Below are 20,298 nucleotides of genomic sequence, written 5' to 3' on the forward strand. Positions count from 1 at the left end.
CTCCTTCATTTGACCACCGAAAGAAAAAACAATCTCCGACTAAATTGTTTACTCGAGAGCACAGACAACATCCTTTTAAAGCAACAGTATCATCACAGAAAATGCAAAATCTCGGCGTTTCGGAAAAAGGCAGAAATGCGATTCCATATTTCACACGGCAGTTGCGCGTATTACGTTCCACCTATATAGTAATTTGTTTCTTCTTTTTATTGGTATCCGGTGTCTGTTTAAAAACGCAGAGCACACTATCTTAAATTAAGCACGTACAGATACCTGTAGTAACGCACGTCTCATATGGAATATTAATGACACTACGATGTCAAATACTACAGCTGTAAGACCCCCCAGGGGGTGCTCCGGTGGTGAATTCTTTATCCTTCTGCTTTGAAGAGGAAATGGTTTCTTTTAGTGTTTTTAATATTTTGTCTTTCTCTCTAAGAAAAAAGTAATTTCTTAAAATGCTCTGGAACATTTCGGTGGCGCCACGTCTCACATGCGAGTTTTTATTCTTTTTCTCATAGCAGAAATAAGATTAAATTGAATCCAAAGGTTTTTGTTTTTCAACTCACCTGAGACCTTTAGAAGGGCAAGGTAAGCCACAACATCAAAGAGAGGGGAGTAAAAAAGGACTGTGGGATACACAGACACCAGTACTAGAACATATGACCATGGCGAGGGTACAATCAAAACGTGGCATGTGTAAACAGAAAGAAAAAAACAGGGGGGGGAGGGATATCAGGACGAATCGAACTCGGAACTGAAGGAAGGGGGGGATGGACACCTTGTTCCGTTGAAGACCTGACGTTTGAGACGTCAGATTTTCAAAGCAGATTATAACTCCTAACAAATTCTTCTTGATAAACAGCAAAAGTGTTCTATTTGCTTACCGACGTAACACAGCACTTCCTTGAGAAACTGTTACCTTAAAAATACATCTTTAAATTTGTAAAAAAGGTTCCAATTTCAATGAATGAAAGTGACATTTATGACCAGTGTTCCTTGTTATTTAATAATAATAATAATATAATAATAATAATAGTAATAATAATAATCATCATAATAATAATAATAATCTTTATTTAGCAATAATTTCCATAAAATCCTCTACAATACAAAATATTAACAACATAAAAAACGATCCAAAATAACTCACTTTCGGCTCACATCTTTTTTTTAATGCCAAAGCGTCTGGAAAACTATAAATAACGGAGTCAAGTCTGAACAGATTCAAAGTCTAATAATCTGATAAGTAAAAGGAAATCTAAAACTATACAGAAAAGAGAAAGGTGAATGGCAAATCTAGAACCCTATATACAAGGCTGCTAAAAATCACTAAACAATGTCAATGGCTCTCTCGGCAGCTGCGATTTCAACGTCACAATTGTTATAGTCATGCGCAGCGCGGCGCTTCACCCGCGATCCTCGAAGGTAAACTAAGGCCGACCGAAGGATAATAATAATAATAATAATAATAATAATAATAATAATAATAACAAAAATGTGTCCACGAGTGTGACCAGAAGGCAAGATGGTAATGGAGACACTATTCCTAGTTTTGAATTTTTTCACTGCCGAAGACAAGATGTCGTCAACAACCCATCGTATTTACTGTTAGTCATGTTTTAAAAGAACGCACTATTTAATTTTTGCTTAGCTATTGTGAATAAAATATGGAACGATCTGCTTCTAGAACTCAGGAGAAATGGTTCTCAATTGTTCGCGTTCATAATAAACTTAATATTGAGTTGAGAAATTTGCAAATGAAATTGTTTTATTTGTTATTTTTGCGGAGCCTTAGAATAGATGAAAAAAAATTAACAATCTCTGACATGAAATACTTTCCACAGACTATAGATTGATACAAATTGATACTAATTGCAATGTCAAAGTACATTTCAACCTTGATACGTGAAGACCACACCCAGGGTCAGACAAACACGTACCATCAAAAAAAATCCTTCTGGAAATTGACCAAAGAGAGCTCAGTGGCCACCCCTCCTTAATTTTAGGGAAGCCTTTCCAAGAAAGGTGGCAACAAAAGGAGCCTAGGATAGGAGGCACCCAAATAGGCCTTTGAATAGTGTAGCCAATTTTTTCTATGCCCAAGTCGCGCTTCGACATAAATGACTTTCAGCAACTTTTTTCGTCGGGCAGAAATCCTGCAAAGTCGTGTTCTAAAATAAACCTTGCTCACAACATCACAACATCGAAGTTAATCACGGTCCTTCCTCCGTGCTATTTCAGAGATGTGAGGCTAATTTGAAATGAAAGAAACATCATTTTTATCAATAGAATTACCTCTGACAGGTTGATATCTTTTTTTTTTTTTATCGAAAACGTATTCAATTTCTAATCTATTCATACTGCCTTGGAAATATTCAGAAATACTCGAAAGAGAAATGTAGTCGTTTGTCTCACGATGTGGTCAATGGGAATGTGGATCGCGACATTTGGACTGCATACTGCTAGTCTTCTTCAGGTCCAATAAGTACGCGTAACCTATGTGCTGTTGTGTTCAGCTGTGATTGGATGGAATTACGCGGCTGTGATTGGTGCTTCAATCACAGCCGTGGATTGATGCACCAATCACGGCCATGGAATTCCATCCAATCACAGCTGAGCATCGTCACTCACTCAGTCGACCTCACCGCCTGAAGAAGACTACCAATGCACCAATAACGGCCATGGAATTCCATCCAATCACAGCTGAGCACCGTCACTCACTCAGTCGACCTCACCGCCTGAAGAAGACTACCAATGCACCAATCACGGCCATGGAATTCCAACCAATCACAGCTGAGCACCGTCACTCACTCAGTCGACCTCACCGCCTGAAGAAGACTACCAATGCACCAATCACGGCCATGGAATTCCATCCAATCACAGCTGAGCACCGTCACTCACTCAGTCGACCTCACCGCCTGAAGAAGACTACCAATGCACCAATCACGGCCATGGAATTCCATCCAATCACAGCTGAGCACCGTCACTCACTCAGTCGACCTCACCGCCTGAAGAAGACTAGCAGTATCCAATCAAAACGTCGCGATCCACATCGTTTACCAGAATGAATAACCACAACCTATTTTAGTATATATTCAGAAATATATTCATTCTCGTAACGTCTCCTTTTCATTTTCACAAAATGATTATATCAGCGAAAAGCTGTAGCTGTTTCGCTTGAATCTGATAATATATGATGTAAAAATATTCTTTCATGATAAAAATCTGCATTGTAATTCAAGTCACTCTTGAAAGGTTTGCTTACTTTTGCCTGGGGCTTTCCTGTTGAAGTGAATCGACCCGATCGTCGAGATAGATCTCGCCTCACTCGAACCTTTATTTTTTACTCTAAACATACTGCTATCGGCCTCTAAACTCGGAAATGGACAACTGTGACGGATGAAACATTGTCAAAAAAAAGCTATAACAATATTGAATACTTGAGTAGTTGATATCCTCTCGATGACAATCGATTTAAAAATTTTACAGCTCATTTCACAATCGTGGCCTGAATGAATTTTTGTCTCTGGCCGAATTTTTAAAATTATGCGACAGTTCCTTTTCCTTACTGTTTTGTTTTGTTTCTTTTTTTTTTTTTTTGCCGCATACCGAAAAAATTCTGATAAAGATTAGTGAAAGTATGTTTCGCAACACCGACATTTCATTTGGAAAGCCCTCCTTTAATGGAAGGGAAAAATCCAGCAAGATATCTAATTTAATTTAGTGGACATCCGTGATTTTGCAGTACGAGAACTTTTCACATCTTGGTTTCTTGGAAATAACACCCTTTTGCTCGTTTTGAATATAAGTGTTTTAATTCGCAGTATTCTATCAATGCACGCACTGCACTACAAGGTTTTTGTGTCGTTTCTGACTTTCTAAGGATAGTAATCTATCATTCGTCACATCTTTTTTTAAAATACCAAGCATTCAAATTAACGAATAAGATCATCAAAAAAGACGACAATAATGCATCAGTCAAGTCACCGATATACGAAAAAACGTGAGACAATTCTGAAGACATCTACAAGCTATTAGGTGAACAAAAGACAGCTGATCTGAGCTTCTATCGATGTGAAAGTAAAAATTTACCTTTAGCGACGAAAATCACTGGTTGGCGATTTGCTTGAAAATGAAAGGAAATCACTTATCTTGGCCCATTTATTCCGCGTTCAATTTAGACAAAAGCTGTTCGGTTTCCATGTAATTGTCAATATTACAAAAACTTGAGCATACTACAAAACGCATGGACGTCGGAAAATCTTTAAAAATTTTAACATCCCTTTGCTCGTGGCGGATGTAAGTTTTAACCTCCGCTGCGAGTAAATGTTATAATTATTTGCTTATTCCGAATTCGTACAAAATAAAAAGTTTCCACCTGAAAATTATCATTACGACTCATAACTGTCACAAAGCCATCGACACAACACTAATATCAGAATTATTTTAACAACCAAATAAAGGTGACTTCACGGGCGAAATGAAAAATATCTGTATAAATATAGTTTTAATTACTAGCTCCTTGAGATATATTAAAATGTTTTCTAAATTGAGCATGCTTCACATGATGAAAATTTGTCCCGTTGAAAACATAATTAATACAACGACTAGATAACAAAGGTGGCAATTTTCAAGTTGTTGCATCACTCTTTTTCCAAATTTTGATTTCTTTTTTCACGTGATGCTAATGGATGGATGCATTTTCAACGACTATCACTTTCCGGACGGTTTTTTTTTTTTCCTTAAAAAGATCTTCGAACCCATTGTTTGACCGTATATATCATTGACAATAAGGAATGTAATCAAAGACGATTTACGACCATTTGCGAGCATGCCATTGTTGAATCGCAAAAATTATGAACAACGTACATTGCAGCCTTCTCATAAAACGTAAAAAAGCTTTGAATTAATGTAAAAAAATAAATATGACATCTCACTTACTAAAAATCTCTCCTGAAGTTTCCAAAACTTTTGTTGAACAAGAAGAGATCGATTCTTTTAAGAGGAGATTAACAACCAAGTTTGTACATGGAACATCTTGGAAATTTCACATCGAGTCCTATTGAAACTTTTGTCTTTTGAAACCCTTCATTATTGTCGCAATCAGCTTTTATGTTACTATAGCAACAATGTATTTATTGCTAAAAACGGGTGGATTGAAGACAATTGACTGACAAATATTAAAATTCAAGTAAAATTTCGCAACCAATTACTTTTGCAATAAAAGGTTGATCGGATTTCATACAAAATTCTATCAACCTTTAATTGCAAAAGTAACACTGAACATAAATGGCAAAAACCAGTTTCAAAAACTTGAAATTTTTCGACAGCTATATGAACGTGAAGATTCCATATTAACTCAGCTTATTACATATAACCATAATTGTTGCAGCTGTGTTTATAATTCAATGACTAGTTTAAAATTCAACAATACATATATTTGGATGAGAACAATAGACGGCCGACGAGGATTTTTCAACGAGATACCCTGGGCGAAGTTTTAATTAGAAAACTCTAGAATATTAGTGAATAAAGGCTGATAGTTTCTAAAGAAACTGTTTGGGGCTGCGTCGGTGGGGGTAACGAAATAATTTGGATATATCAACGAAGTTGAAATGGCAAATTGGCCACCGTAACGATTACAAAGAATATTAAGTTAGGTAAAACTAAACTTGCTTCAAAACAGGCTTTAGAGAAATATCGGGGGAAAAAATGACATGCACCATTCAATATGAAACAAATAAAGCAGCTCGACCACAAAGTCTAATTCCCCAAACGTCGTGACTTAACAAAGATACTTTTTAATGTGTTTAATGTTACATAAAAGAAAACCGAGTGAAGTCAAACCCTTAGGGTATGCGTTCAATTTCTGAAGTAATCATCTACACTTAACTTAAACCCCAATTATTATTAACAATTTTTTTTAAACACGAATCAATGATACGTGGGACTAAAATGAAACGTGATATCCTCAGAGAAAGAAAAACAAAGTACAAGTTTAAAGAAAATAACCGCAGCTTTCGACAATGGAAAATGGCCGCAAAAGAAAGCTTTGAAATTTTGTCACTCGCACCACACCATGATTTTTAGGATAAAAATCATGCAAGAAGTTCACTGCACCTGTTAACGAATAGTTTAGAGCTTAGAGGGTATCAAGAACTGGGTTAGCTGCTAGTTCAAGTGTCTCCAAAAATCACTGTTCATATGTTGCTAAATTCTAGTAGATGTTGTTGCCATCTGAGATCATTGTAGACGAGGAACGAAACATTTAGAATGAGGGCGAGAGAATTTATTTCAGTTGTCTCCAGAAATCACTGCAAACTAGTTGATAAATTCTAAGTGTTGATGCCATCTGGAGATCACAGAATGGGGGAGAATATGAGAAAAACGAGTTACCTGGAAAAAAATGATCCGCATAAAATCCCACCGTTATCTCAAACTGCGATATTTACAAAAACCTTCAATTTCTTGACATGTTAGGCGCTGTGAAGTGTCGGAGGTTGATACATAAAATTATGTATTTAATCATTTCCCGTGCCAGAAATATAATCTTTTTTAACCAAAATAAAAAACCATTTATTTCTACTGAAAATACATATATTTGAGGGAAGTAGGGAGTAAAATTTCTCCTGTATAGGTCATGACGTCATAACGTTGGTACATTCGAGTGATTTGTTGATTATTTGAAAAGCTATAATACCGATATTTATAATGCTTTACAGAGTAAATTAACGACTTCTCAGAGTGGTACAACGAATTTTGTCAAGTTTCAAAGAAGTCTTCACCCTCGTTCAACGGAGTGAGTTCACCCCAATATGACCTCGAAAGAAAACGAGGGTTTTAAAAAAAAACGATGTGTCTCGCAGTGGGTAAAGCACTTGAATTTTAATCATTTGTAGCACCTTTTAGTAGTTTTTTTTTTTTTTCGCCAAAGTAAATACAGTCAAAGGAGACGCTTATGAATAATTAAGCACGCAATGCTTAAAAGAGAAACTTGCACGTTAATTCTTTAGCTGTAAAATTGTTGCTTACTTTGTGTGAGATTAGGATAACGACGGCACTTAAAGCTAAAAATCTATACGAGGCGAAAAACGGAAAGTGGTTTTATTTTCAACGCTTTTTCGCTTCTATGTTTTTAAGCTAAGTCATTTTAAGCAGACACAATGAAACTTTTAATTCCCAGGCGTCAGTCTCAAATGAATTGTTTTGGAGAATTGCTACAAATTGTGTAAATTGGAGAAAGACATGTATTATTTGTGGGTAAAAGTTTCTGTTGAATGTTTAAAATGGAGTAGTGGACTATAAGAACCTAATCACGGTTATCAGGGAAGAAGAGAAAAACATTTCAAGGAAACCTTATAAAATTCGTAAAATACAATGAATATAAATTGAATCCAATCGACTAGTACGAAACCTCAGTTCTTTACATCTATAATTGCCACTTACGTTAATCGTTTAAACTTCCTGATCAACACATGTGCTCCAAAGTGACAAAAATCTTAGTCAGCAGCTTTGAGGTAAAGCGACTACACACGACTATCAAGTTAAAATCATAATCGTTTAGCCCAAAAAAGTGGATTAGTTCGATTTTGTACGAGTGCATCATTGTTCGCGTACTTGAATACGCACGACGTCTCTGTAATAGGGTTGAGACTTTAAAATGACAAATTCTTTGTAACGTAACGACAGATGGTATACTGTTGGTAACGAGTATCGGACTAGGAAAAAAATTTTAGTTTGAATATTTGGACCCACGTTGGACTGAACTACCGATATCAAAGAACGAAATGGGTAGAGCTGCCTGTGAGTAGGTTATATTCCCTCTATGAGCGATTGAGCTGGGGAAACGCCTCGCCTCACAAGAAACATCTTAACAGTGTAATTAAATGGAAAGTGTTTGGTGTCAAAACAAATTGAAACCACACAGGGGTCTTAAACTGGGAAAGGTAATAATTACCCATTACCTTAAATCCTTTCAATTATTTACAAAAGTAAGAAGCAAAAAAATAGACGAGACTTACCAAAATCCCTCCCTCGAATTTTTCCAGAAGATGGGTTTCATTGAACTGGACTATTCAAGTTTATCTACACATTATTTAGATTTTTTATCTCATCGAAGGCGACAACCGGTCATAAAATAATTAGAGCATGTGGGGATTTTAAGGCGACATACTTCCATATCGTATGCTTGTAACCAAGCAAATTATCGTAAATTATCAGTCGGTGAAATAAGTAAAATAGGGGATTTATTTGTGAATGGCATGTAAGTGACAGTTTGAAATATGACGATTTTCTTCACCACAGACGAAGAGATATTTTTTAAAGACCAACAAAAGGTTCGATACCCAACAATAATGTATCTTTTACTTTTCTGATAAAAACAAAATGTAATTTAAAACACAGCAAGACACAAGACAACGAAGAAACATTATATCTAAGATTTCACATACATGTGAACTTAACTGAAGATAGAAACAAAGTTTTGGGTAAACAAGCGCTGACAGTTGTCCAAAAAAGCTAGAGACCTATCATAATATGACGTTTAACCTCTTGAGTAACAGTTGAAGAGTAAAATTCCCTAAGGTTCGGAACAGCGTGAAACTTTTCTAAAAAGCGTCAAAATCTTGAACAAACACAAGAATAAATAAACGAATTAATAAATGGTAGCATGCCTTTTTTTTGATTAAGAGCTAATATTTGAGTCAAAAATATACTCACCGAAAATTTCCTCAAATCTGTTTAGTCCAGAGTTCAATGGTCCGCTGTTTTTCTTTACTGCCTCGCTAACAAAAACCTTGTAGCAACGCCAAGCCTCTTAAGTAGATTTCATTGTTTCTCGCAGCCACCAATCAAACTTCATGAAGGAATGTCGTTGTCAACCTTCAATAAATTACCCAAGAAGTTTTCAGAAATGTTTTAGCCACTTTATCTACGACCAAAGAAATTGTCTCAGATTTTCAGTGTGAACGAAATCTTTGCACAATTACAGCAGAATTATGACATAAATTGACTAATCACTTTCTAAGCATTCCGGTGAAAAAATAGTTACTACGTTCAGGAAGAATAGTCTGTATTTTTTTTTTTGGCAACGCCTAAAAGTTTCATCGAAATAATACTTTTCTGTTTAAGCAGAATTATCTTTAATATGGCATCTGCAGGCAACTTACCAACTTTCTCCTGGAAATTTGCCGTAGAAAAAACTGCTCGGGAAAATCTTGAATATTATCAGTTTAGACTATAACTTCGAAATGAGGTGTGCGAAAAATCAGAGATATGACGGATTAAAATCAATCGCCTTGAAGTTTTAATTGGTGGATCAATCATGTCTCAGACGCTGCCTTGCTTCGTGTTTGCAGTTTAAGTTATTTCTGTAAAAGCAAGGTTTCTTCATAAAAAGAGTAATTTGTTGCGTTTGGCCTTGCGAAGTTACAATGTCGAAGTAAAGTGAGCGAACCTCGATCATTAAATGCGTTCAAAAATCTTGAAATTGATGTGTTGTCGTTGATAAGTGGACTTTACGAGTCGCAGAAGTCAAGTATGGACTTCAAAACATATTAAATATGAACATATACAGTAATTACTACCTGTATTTAAAAAATACACACGTAATATGCTCACAACTAGACTTATGCCAGGTTTTAAACGAAATTATAAAAAACGTATATTCGATTTATTGCTTCGAATACTGGGATAAAAACAAACGAAGTTAATTTAAAAGGAAGTCGTTTTTCGAAATAATCTTGTATATCTGCTTTAAATTGAACGAAAAAATCTAGTAAGAGCGCGTACTTTGACATAAAAAAATAAAACAAACACTTTGATCTAAAAAAAGTCCTTGAAAAGTGACGTGAAGTAATAACACTTGTTTTCACGCATGCTATGTGATGAATCAGCTTCATTCCGTACCTGTTTGATTCAGCTATACATCCCACAGAACGCAACTGAATATGCCGTCAAAATGGAGTATCGGCCAGTCTTGAACGGAGTTTGTCTGGATTTGCTTCTCGTGATTGGAACGAAATACTTGTATACTTCACGAGCGCTTTCCTTAACGAATTCAATATCCGTTTCACTGTTGTTTATGAACCCACCCTGAGACTACAAAAAAGAGAAAAAAAACAGACCTATATCGATTTGCAAAAAAACAGATGCCTTGCACAGAAATGATTTTTCATCTCTTTATGATTTATGTTTTGTTATTGATGGCAAATGCGGTTTTTCTTGCGTGGGGAATTTTGCATTTTAGACGAACCACAATCTGTTAGTTATGTGTTTACACTTTACAGACGACACGCTAACTTTGCCATTATAAGCACAAACAAAATGTTCTCAGGAATTGTCAACGAGTCTAATTGTAGTTGATCGCACAGAATTCTGACTGCTGTCCGAAACACCCACGCTCTATTTAAATCTAAATCCATCCACATTTAAAAAAAAATGTTTATCGTTTAGTGTCTGTCTCTCGAAGTTTTTACAGCCACAACACAAATACATACTTTAGGAGATACAAAATTTATAAGTTAAGGGTATCCAGCTTATGGCTTTGCACAATCAGTACAAAAACAGGCTAAAATTCTCATTGTGCAAAACTTTTTCTTAATACCATCTTTCAAAAGCCACATCTAGAATAATCCTTTCTCGCACCTGCGCACCAATTCAAGGTTTTAAATTGGTCTGCACACTCCAGTCTGGAAATTCAAGATATAGTTGAAAAAGACAATTCTTGTTGTTCTTGAATTATGAGAAATTTCAACTTACAAATAAATAGTGTATGATGAAACTACCTTCTGTGGCTTGTAATTAATGCAAAATGAAACCCGCTCCCGACTGAGAGAAATAGAAATAAAAAAAAAACTTGCGCGGTAAAAGAAAACACTTCGATAAGCGCGTACAATCACAAACTGCGGTCTGCGACGATGCCTGTTTTTCCCGCATTGAATCTTACTAGGTCTTCAGTAAAATGAGCTCTATACAACGTTTAATTTTCAAGAAAATGCTCAAAAATTAAAATAGTGCAGAAATTTTCAACTCAACCCTGAGATATGAAAGGTAGTAGTTTCGTGGCAATAATTCCGGCATCACTGCGCATGTACAACGCGTTTGACCGCGCGCCAAGAGCTCTAATTAAGCTTGCATTATAGTTTAAAGTTGATCAGTTTCGGAAGACTTTGACCAAATAGATGCTTGCTTCTCGTTTCAACAAACTGCCTGTTTATTTTTTGTGGTTGGGTCTTGGTCACGTTCTCCCGCGGTCACTGCACCCAAGTTGGTTAGCCTATGATAAACCCTTACCTTACAGTTAGGTTAGCATTTTGAAAATGGATTCCCGTCATAATATTAATAATAATAATTTAATATTTATATTGCGCAAATTAACATGTGGACATGATCAAATGCGCATCACAACACTTTTCGGGGGACTTTGGCCGGACTGCATCAGCAGTTTACAAACAATCGAAGGAAACTTATTTGAAGATGCCCCCTTCCCCCCAATTCCCAGTAAACAGGCCAGACCACATCACAGTAATCTCGTGAGTGGGTTCTTTAACGTCCCCTGCCTAACCAAATTAACTAATTACTAGATCCAGGAGACGGGACCTACGGTTTATTCGTCCTTATCCGAGAAGACTAGAGTGTCTATCCATTTCTTGATATTATAGAAAGGTAGCGCGTTCTCCTCAGTTATTTTAAGACCTTGAGTGTTGGTCCAACCGGGGCTCGAACCATCGACCTCCCGCACAACAGTCCAGCGCTCTAACCAATGGAGCTAACCGGGAGGCGGTTAGAGTCCCAAACAGAAGAGTTTAGCTACGGCTATCATACGACTAACTGACTTAAGAACCATTTTTAACAAACGTATTCGTCTAAACTAGTTTTAACAAGCATAACTACTACGGAAATAAATGTTTACATCTATACACTGAATTATTATTAGATCATGAATTATTTAATGAATTAATTTGCGAGCTGTTTAGATAGATGTTTATGTAAGTATGATAAAAAATTAATTCTCCCCTCTTGCTCTAATACAATTCCTTGTAAAGAAACTGAGAGAATGTTTTGTTGCATTAGGGTGTAAACATCTAACTGACGAGTGTTTCCATTCTAATTAACTGTTTGCTGGATATTGTGTTGATACTGTAAGTGGAAATGACAGGTAAGTCACTTGAAAATGGTCCACCAAATCTTAACAACTTGCTAAAAATGGCTGCCGCGTGGTAAAAATTCAAAGTTAAGCATTTTTGTCGTAAGTCTAGTACATGTATACATCAATTATTTATTCCGTAGCTGTTAAAATGACGACATACCCGAATCTCTCCTGTTTCGAAACCATGACATCTACACGGGTCATCTACACCCTCATAGAGAAAGATAACAACGTGTCCGTACTAACTGGGTTTATCAACATAGCGGTTTTATTCATCTAAACGTTTTTTTTTTTTTTTTTAAGGTAATTTACGACCATTTTTGAGGTTCAATCTAAGTTTTCTTTGAGAGAAAAACACTTTCATTTGAGAAATTTCTTTCTTTCTAGGATTTTGAAGTAGTTTTTCTACGAATTGAGTTTATAGGCGATGATCTCTGTATTCGCAGCTCATAAAGTGTCCCCGAGATCAAAATTTTCCGGTCTGTCTTTACCTTTATTCTCATGGCAAAAATTCATCGTTTGCCGAAGCAAAACTATCCTCAGAAGCTTCATATGATTGCAGGGACAATTCATCGTCAGAGAAAGTCGACATTTTACGAATGAAACGAAACAGTTCTCAAGAAAAGTATTATAAGTGATTCCCTATGTAGCGAACAAAGAGAGTTGTGACAAAGCAAAGTATAGATTTGTTAAGCCTTTAACGTCATGATGACGTTCTCTGCCGTATGTTTCCGGGCTCGACTGGAACATGTTTTCAGGAATGGCAGACGATTTTTGGACCACTTTGAAGAGGTAAAAATCGGTCATCGAAGGTTTGTTTTGAGTTTTTAATGGCGAAAAGGGTTTTGACTTGACCCAATTCAACATTCTGGAAACAAATTAGCCCAAAATAAAATGGTCAATTTTCGTCTCAAGGACACTTTAAAATGTGTTTCAAAATTATAGTCTAGGATTAAAAAAATGTCATTAATATCCATAAAATAAGCAGAATATTGCATGTGCGCTTGCGGATCGGAAATTATTTTCTAGAGAGAGATATCATCAACACTTGAAGATAACATTCGTATTTACGTGAACCCTTTCAATATCTTCTGTTGCGTTAAGTGGATTAAACTCGACACTTTCTTACTCAAGAGACGTTGCCATAAATCCCAAAGCCGGAAGACGGAAACTGAACATTAATTAGTTTTGAGAGCATTGTTTATTAGACCATAAAATGTAAACACGCCATGGGCAAAATGTCTAAAGGAAAAAGGAATATTTAGTGATTCGAAACTTCTCAACTCCGCTAATTGCATCAAAACAACTCCACCAGAAAAGGTTTCATCTCCCAAATTATTTACCACTTTCAACTAAAGTATTCAAGCTTGTGAGCTTCACTTTATGCTGTTGCACTGGCAACACGGAAGAAGAAAACTATACAAAGAAAAAAAAATTCGGTTTTAAAGTCAGGGCTCAACCAGCAGGTATCTTAGCTCATCTTTATGTATGCCACGTTTGTCATACTGCACCCGGCCTCCCTTTTTAAATATACTGATGCATGTGCAAAGGGACTTATAAAAATAATTGATACAAATATCAAAATAAAAGCGGAAAGAAACTTTGATATTTGACAAATACAGTTTTCTCCTCTCCTCACTTTAAGGAGAAATATATAAGAGTCGGAATGATTCGTATTGAAGGAAAGGAAGTTATTACGTCCAATTATTCTTTCCCTAAAGAGTCTTTCATAAGGGAAAGTAACATTGTCAAACCAGCGAGCTTGATTCGCGAAATGATTAAGGTTTTCGCAGTTGCTTTATTCATGGATGCAAAAATTTAGATAAATGAAAAAGAATTAAAATCCTTATATACGTTTGAGACCTACCTTTTAATGCGTGTTGCGCTGACTTTCTTGAGGTAAAGTTGGGTTTTTTTCCTTTCGTGATAATGACTCTTAAGCGAGAATTTGCTTGATGTCCGACGTCTAGTGACCCGTTAGCACCTATTGAGTGTGGTGTATCAACACAATGCGAGATTCATAAAAGTAGTTTGCCTCGAGTTAAAAAAATAATCTTCCAATGAGAAAAGCGATTACACCTCATTAAAATAGGGTTGAGACGGAACTGCCTGAGGCTTCGTGTCAATTTGAAATGTAGCTAAACAAAAGATGCGCATTAACCCTGTTAATTTAAAAAACGGTTGGATTTAATTATTCTGAAAGGCAGAGAAAATGTCTTTTTCTTTCGTTAACCTATTTTTTTTATAGCCGGCGAGTGACTTGCTCGCTCGCAAAATGTCCCTCTCTTGAAGAATTATGTCTTCTGTTTTAAATACTGATCTCACTGAACACGCGCCAAACTTAGGTAAAAAGAGGAGGAATAGAGTTGGAAGGCGAGCAACAAAAATGTAATTTTCCAAGCTAATAAGAGTCTTTGACGTGTTTTACGAGCAGATGCTTCTAGAAGTAAAATTTGACAACGTTCAAAATTGACACTATTTCCTCCCCCACTGTTAAAGCGCTAGAATATACACGAGCCACAATTTTCTTTGCAAAGTGATAACATCAGTGTTTTCCATCGATGCGGGAGGATAATTTATCGACAGGTGAAATTAAAGAACAGGGAATGCTTACCACACACATAAACAAACGTAAAAGGGCTTTTAGTTCGAAGTCGCTAAACCGAAGGCGTTGAATTTTTTAACCAAGCGGGAGAGGAACATATTGCGTCAATCAGAAACTGTTAATCAGTTGAGATCCCGAGCTGCGAAATGAAAGCCTATGGAGAAGTAGGCGTTCGGACACTCCTTGAAATTGCTTCTGACAAAGAACACGACACTGAGGCACCTGAAAGTTCCCTGTATATCTTAACCTAATGAATGTATCGCGTGGCTCGACGCATGAAGGTAATTCTCAGATCTTCGTGTCAATTCTCACTTGTAACCCTATGGATTCATTTTTGAACAGAAACTAATCATTTTCACCGTTGAAACATCGCCCACATCAACTGCAGATGGTCTGTAGCCACCACCATCCCTATCTAAATAATCAACAGATGGTCAAAAGTACTTTTCTCCCTACCCCCTCCCCCTACCTAAAACATGAAGAAGATGATATGCAACCACTACCTTTCCCACTCACAAGAGATTGTACGAAAAAGAGAGGAAGGCTAATCCTTACTATTTTCTTCGACTTTCAATTCAGGTCCGAACAACGCAACTGCTAAAATCAAAAGCTCTTCTGTTGTCAAAAGCTCAAAGAAAAGTGCACGAAATGAATTGTCAGCTCAGCATATCTAAATCAGATTCTGGAAAAAATATTTGAATTTTTACCATGTTCGTTTAATTTCTTATCTTTGCGTATTTCCCCTTGCATTTTTAACCACAAGTGGTTTGACATCATTTAGATTGAAATATGCGACGAGAATAACACAGTACTGGCAAATATTGTATCGATTAAGATTTTTTACACAGAATAATGAAGACGGTAAACTTTGAGCTCGGTAGAGAAAGAGAAAATTCGACTGACAACAACTTGACTCTGATGATGACTCCCTGTCAAATTGTCAGAAGAACAAAGGCTGATAGTTTCGAAAGAAACTGTTTGGGGCTGCATCGGTGGGAGTAACGAAATCATTTGGATATAACAACAAAGTTGAAGTGGTAAATTGGCCACCGTAACGATTACAAAAGCTGACGTATGTAATCAAAAGCTGACGAATGGGCTAACGCTCCGACGAAGGGCTAACGCTCCAAACGTCAGCTTTTGTAATCGTTACGGTGGCCAATTTACCATTTCAACTTTGTTGATATATCCAAATTAAATTGTCAAAAGGTCAGTCGTCACTAACAGTTACAAAAGTGTATAAAGAAAACATAAACATTTCCATACGGGTGCAGTTGGCTTCAATGAGCGCAGTTGTCGACTGATATCAATCAATAATTTTGATGGGAACAAATGAGTGAAAATTAAATTTTGTATTAAGTACACTAAATTCATTTGGCAAGTAAATTCTTTGGGTAGTCTGTTATCTTGCTTGTTGTATAGAGTTAGCGCGTTACAGTTAGCTCGATCGAGCCAATAAAAAGATTTGGGCTCGTACGCACGTTTACACGAACGTACATACGCACGCACGCACGTTCGTAGGTACGCACGTATAAACGGAGGTATGTACGCAGGTGTGTACGCAGGTACATACGTATTTAGGTACGTATGTATGTACCACTACCGACAACACTTCTTCCCAGGACTATACTCAGCCGGATGATCAGACTACACCATTACATGTTTTTAGTCTTGTCACCAACGTACATACGCACGCACGCACGTTCGTAGGTACGCACGTATGAACGGAGGTATGTACGCAGCTGTGTACGCAGGTACGTACGTATTTAGGTACGTATGTATGTACCACTACCGACAACACTTCTTCCCAGGACTATACTCAACCGGATGATCAGACTACACCATTACATGTTTTTAGTCTTGTCACCAACGTACATACGCACGCACGCACGTTCGTAGGTACGCACGTATGAACGGAGGTATGTACGCAGCTGTGTACGCAGGTACGTACGTATTTAGGTACGTATGTATGTACCACTACCGACAACACTTCTTCCCAGGACTATACTCAACCGGATGATCAGACTACACCATTACATGTTTTAAGTCTTGTCACCAACGTACATACGCACGCACGCACGTTCGTAGGTACGCACGTATGAACGGAGGTATGTACGCAGGTGTGTACGCAGGTACGTACGTATTTAGGTACGTATGTATGTACCACTACCGACAACACTTCTTCCCAGGACTATACTCAGCCGGATGATCAGACTACACCATTACATGTTTATAGTCTTGTCACCAACGTACATACGCACGCACGCACGTTCGTAGGTACGCACGTATGAACGGAGGTATGTACGCAGGTGTGTACGCAGGTACGTACGTATTTAGGTACGTATGTATGTACCACTACCGACAACACTTCTTCCCAGGACTATACTCAACCGGATGATCAGACTACACCATTACATGTTTTTAGTCTTGTCACCAACGTACATACGCACGCACGCACGTTCGTAGGTACGCACGTATAAACGGAGGTATGTACGCAGGTGTGTACGCAGGTACGTACGTATTTAGGTACGTATGTATGTACCACTACCGACAACACTTCTTCCCAGGACTATACTCAGCCAAAGAGTACTGAGCCAAAGAGACCCTTCGATGAACTACGCCATTACGAAGCACAAATATTAAAGACGTCCTGCATATAGCTAAGATCAACAGCAGATGGTGTTGTTCGTAAAGAAAATAAAAAAGATGGTAAATTTGTTTACAGACCTTTGCTGCTACAGCTTATGATGAAAATCGAGGAAATAAATCCAAGCGATTCGACGCCATCTCGATTAATTCGATTGAACTGGCAAAATGTTTACACCCCACATTGAGTCACTCTGAATCCATCTACACTTTTCTCGTCTTTAAAAACCTTATCTTCATTTCAAAATTATTAAATCATCAATAACAAAAGTAATACGCGATCCACCTTTCGGTATATATCATATATTGAGTAAAGAGCTGATCCGTATGCAATGATTTACAGGTAACAGTTCTCTACACCGGGCCTTACGCTATTTTTTGTATGGTTCCATCACTGTTTGAATACTGCCGATAACGGTTCTGAACACCAGGGATAGTTTTTTTTTTTTTTTCTAAGGCTGTATCGCAGTTTGAATACCGCTTCTTGGTAACCTCAACAAGCAGACAATTTGAATAACGAATTACAATGTAGCAGGTTTCAGGTTTCAGTTTTCTTCGTTCAACTTAAGCTTTTAAGAGAACACCAGCCGAGGAATTCTTTTTTAAAATTTCCTTAAAGCTAACGAATTTAACTGCGAATTCCTACGACAAAAGTCTCCTTTTCACAGGAGAAGAAATGATAGCAGTGGAGTTTTTAATGACTCTTGAGTTTTAAAGAGAAGAAAAGAGTGCCATTTGATAAGTACTTGGCAGCCAGCAGATTCAGACACAAATGACAAAATAAATTATGTGCCTTATCGACTTACGGCGGTAGTTTATCTAATAACTTAGGGGATTTAGTGCGTTTCATTGTGAGCATGAGTGGTTTCCTCTTTTTTCAGGTTATTTTTACCAAAAGTGGATTTCATTACTAATAATGACTAATTATCTATCAGAAACTCCTTAAAACATCGTTAGTTCACAAGATAATGAACAGTAACACAGACCTGAAAAAGTGGTCAAGTCGGAACATCTGAAACTGCTACCCAACCCTTTAAAAACACCTACTGTTTGTCTTTTAGAAGCGTCAAAGTTTTTGTAACGTTATAAGCTGATTGGAAGAAACTGTGATGATGGCAAACTGAATGCAGAATATTTAAGATTTGCTTTCTATTTCCTGAAATTTACATTTCCTGTCGAGCATTGATACACTCTTGGTGCCCACGTATCACACAAGCACGAAAATTTTTACAAGGCGTTATAGTTTTTTCGTAAATTTTTATCGAAAAGTTCCGTGAAACTTAAGTTTTAAGAGAACGATATGTAAAGAACGCAGTACTCTGAAAAAAAGTTTGTGAGCTTTGATGAAATTCGCAGCCACAACATGCAGATACTGGCTATGCAGATATATCAAAGAAAAAAATAATAGAATTTACAACTCCTTCATAGTTACCATATCTTATTTCAAAGGTTTGTCTTCGAACTGAACCTACCTCAAAGTGGTCTTTCCAAATGTGATTCAGAAGTGTAAAAGCTTCTTTCATCTACCAAGGCACCACCTAACTGTAATAGCTCGGTCAGTGTTTTAGCCCTGTTAAGATAAACGATTTAAATACAGGAACTTTCAATTAGCCAGCAGTCAAGGTACTTTATCTTCTGTTAGGTCGAGATTAGAACTTAATAAAATTTCTCCAGCGTGGCACGAAATAAAATTGCATAAAGAAGACCTACTATGGTGAATTCCAAACGGCTCGGCAGTTTCAATTTAAAATTTATTTACAAGGCGTTGTAAATAAACGAAAATGATTGATTATGCCTCTGTAGAGTTATCACTTTTTTTTATAAAGATAATGTTGATCTGGGATGATCAATGCTCGGATTGAAATATTTCTTGTAGATGGTACTTTAAAAATTGGACCTAAGTACTTGATGGCTTCCTGCTGGAAATTGGGAACTTTCTAGTAAATGGAAACAAAGGAAAAGAGTAAAGGAAAATTGTAAATAAACGCATCCTAAACCTACAACCCTTTTTAGTTCGAACTACTTGCGACTTTTCACTACATTTCAAGTGTTTTTGGCTTCACCAAAAGTTATAAAAATTGCATATGGCCCGGATATAAAGATGTGACAGATAAGAAACGAAACTAGGATAAACCGCATTCGCTTCAAGAGAAATTACTAAAGCGATTTACAACGGGAAACGATTGAGTAATTAATGATAACAAAGATTGAGACAAAAATATACATTACAATGTAACTGAAACGATGGTAGTGTTCCACAAATTCAGCATAGGAGTCATGCTACGGTGGTTTAAATTTTGTTGACTTCAACTTTACCCAAAGATATTCTCAAAGCACAGGTGTATTCAGAGTCTTCAATACCAAACATTCTAAGCTCCTGGACCACTGCAATCAACTTATATTGTAAAAAAAAATCTACTTTCAATTAAAAAAATTAGAAGCACTTGATCATTAGCTAAGACTTATGACACTTCATACACCTTTGTTAGGAGTCAATATTTTTTTTCGTTTCGTTGTTTTGTTGTATTTTGTAAGTTAACCATTTTGCGACTTTTTTGTACCGTATGAATGGTGTATTCATGCATGAAAAAAAGTGCTACAGGGAAACTCTTCATATAAAGCTCATAAAATATAGAAATATAAAGATAATTCTTGATACAGCGCTAATGGCGCTTGCAAACTATTTCCATATTTGGACCAGGGATTTTCCGCACTCATGCCGCCATGTGATAGATGTTACAAAGCGCATAGGCAGAGGGTCGACACAAAAACGGAACCTCTATAAGCTACAGTCCGTGCTTTTCAGTTGCGTACACATCTAGCATCAAGTTGAAATATATATTCTTTCACGAAGACCAAATGCATTTTTGGCGAAACGCAGTTTACAAAACCCGCA

At 36.8% G+C, this 20,298-nt stretch overlaps 1 protein-coding gene across 12 annotated transcripts in view; it reads right to left on the reverse strand.

Moving 5' to 3' along the window:
- Positions 1–20,298, reverse strand: part of LOC111334549 (galanin receptor type 1) — a 55,705-nt gene that overhangs the window by 15,072 nt on the left and 20,335 nt on the right. For 5 of the 12 annotated variants that reach the window (XM_088745983.1, XM_088745982.1, XM_088745984.1 and 2 more), the window contains 4 exons: positions 18,875–18,972; positions 14,019–14,135; positions 9,910–10,101; positions 8,722–8,883 (listed from right to left, as the gene is read on the reverse strand). The gene's annotated coding sequence lies outside the window, so the exon portion shown is untranslated. Of the gene's footprint in view, positions 1–4,944; positions 5,078–8,721; positions 8,884–9,909; positions 10,102–14,018; positions 14,136–18,874; positions 18,973–20,298 lie in introns of those variants that run through there. The other 7 variants (XM_088745986.1, XM_022940322.2, XM_022940320.2 and 4 more) reach the window with 6 other exon arrangements.

Source organism: Stylophora pistillata, chromosome 14 (genome assembly GCF_964205215.1).
Source record: "Stylophora pistillata chromosome 14, jaStyPist1.2, whole genome shotgun sequence".
NCBI lineage: Eukaryota > Metazoa > Cnidaria > Anthozoa > Scleractinia > Pocilloporidae > Stylophora > Stylophora pistillata.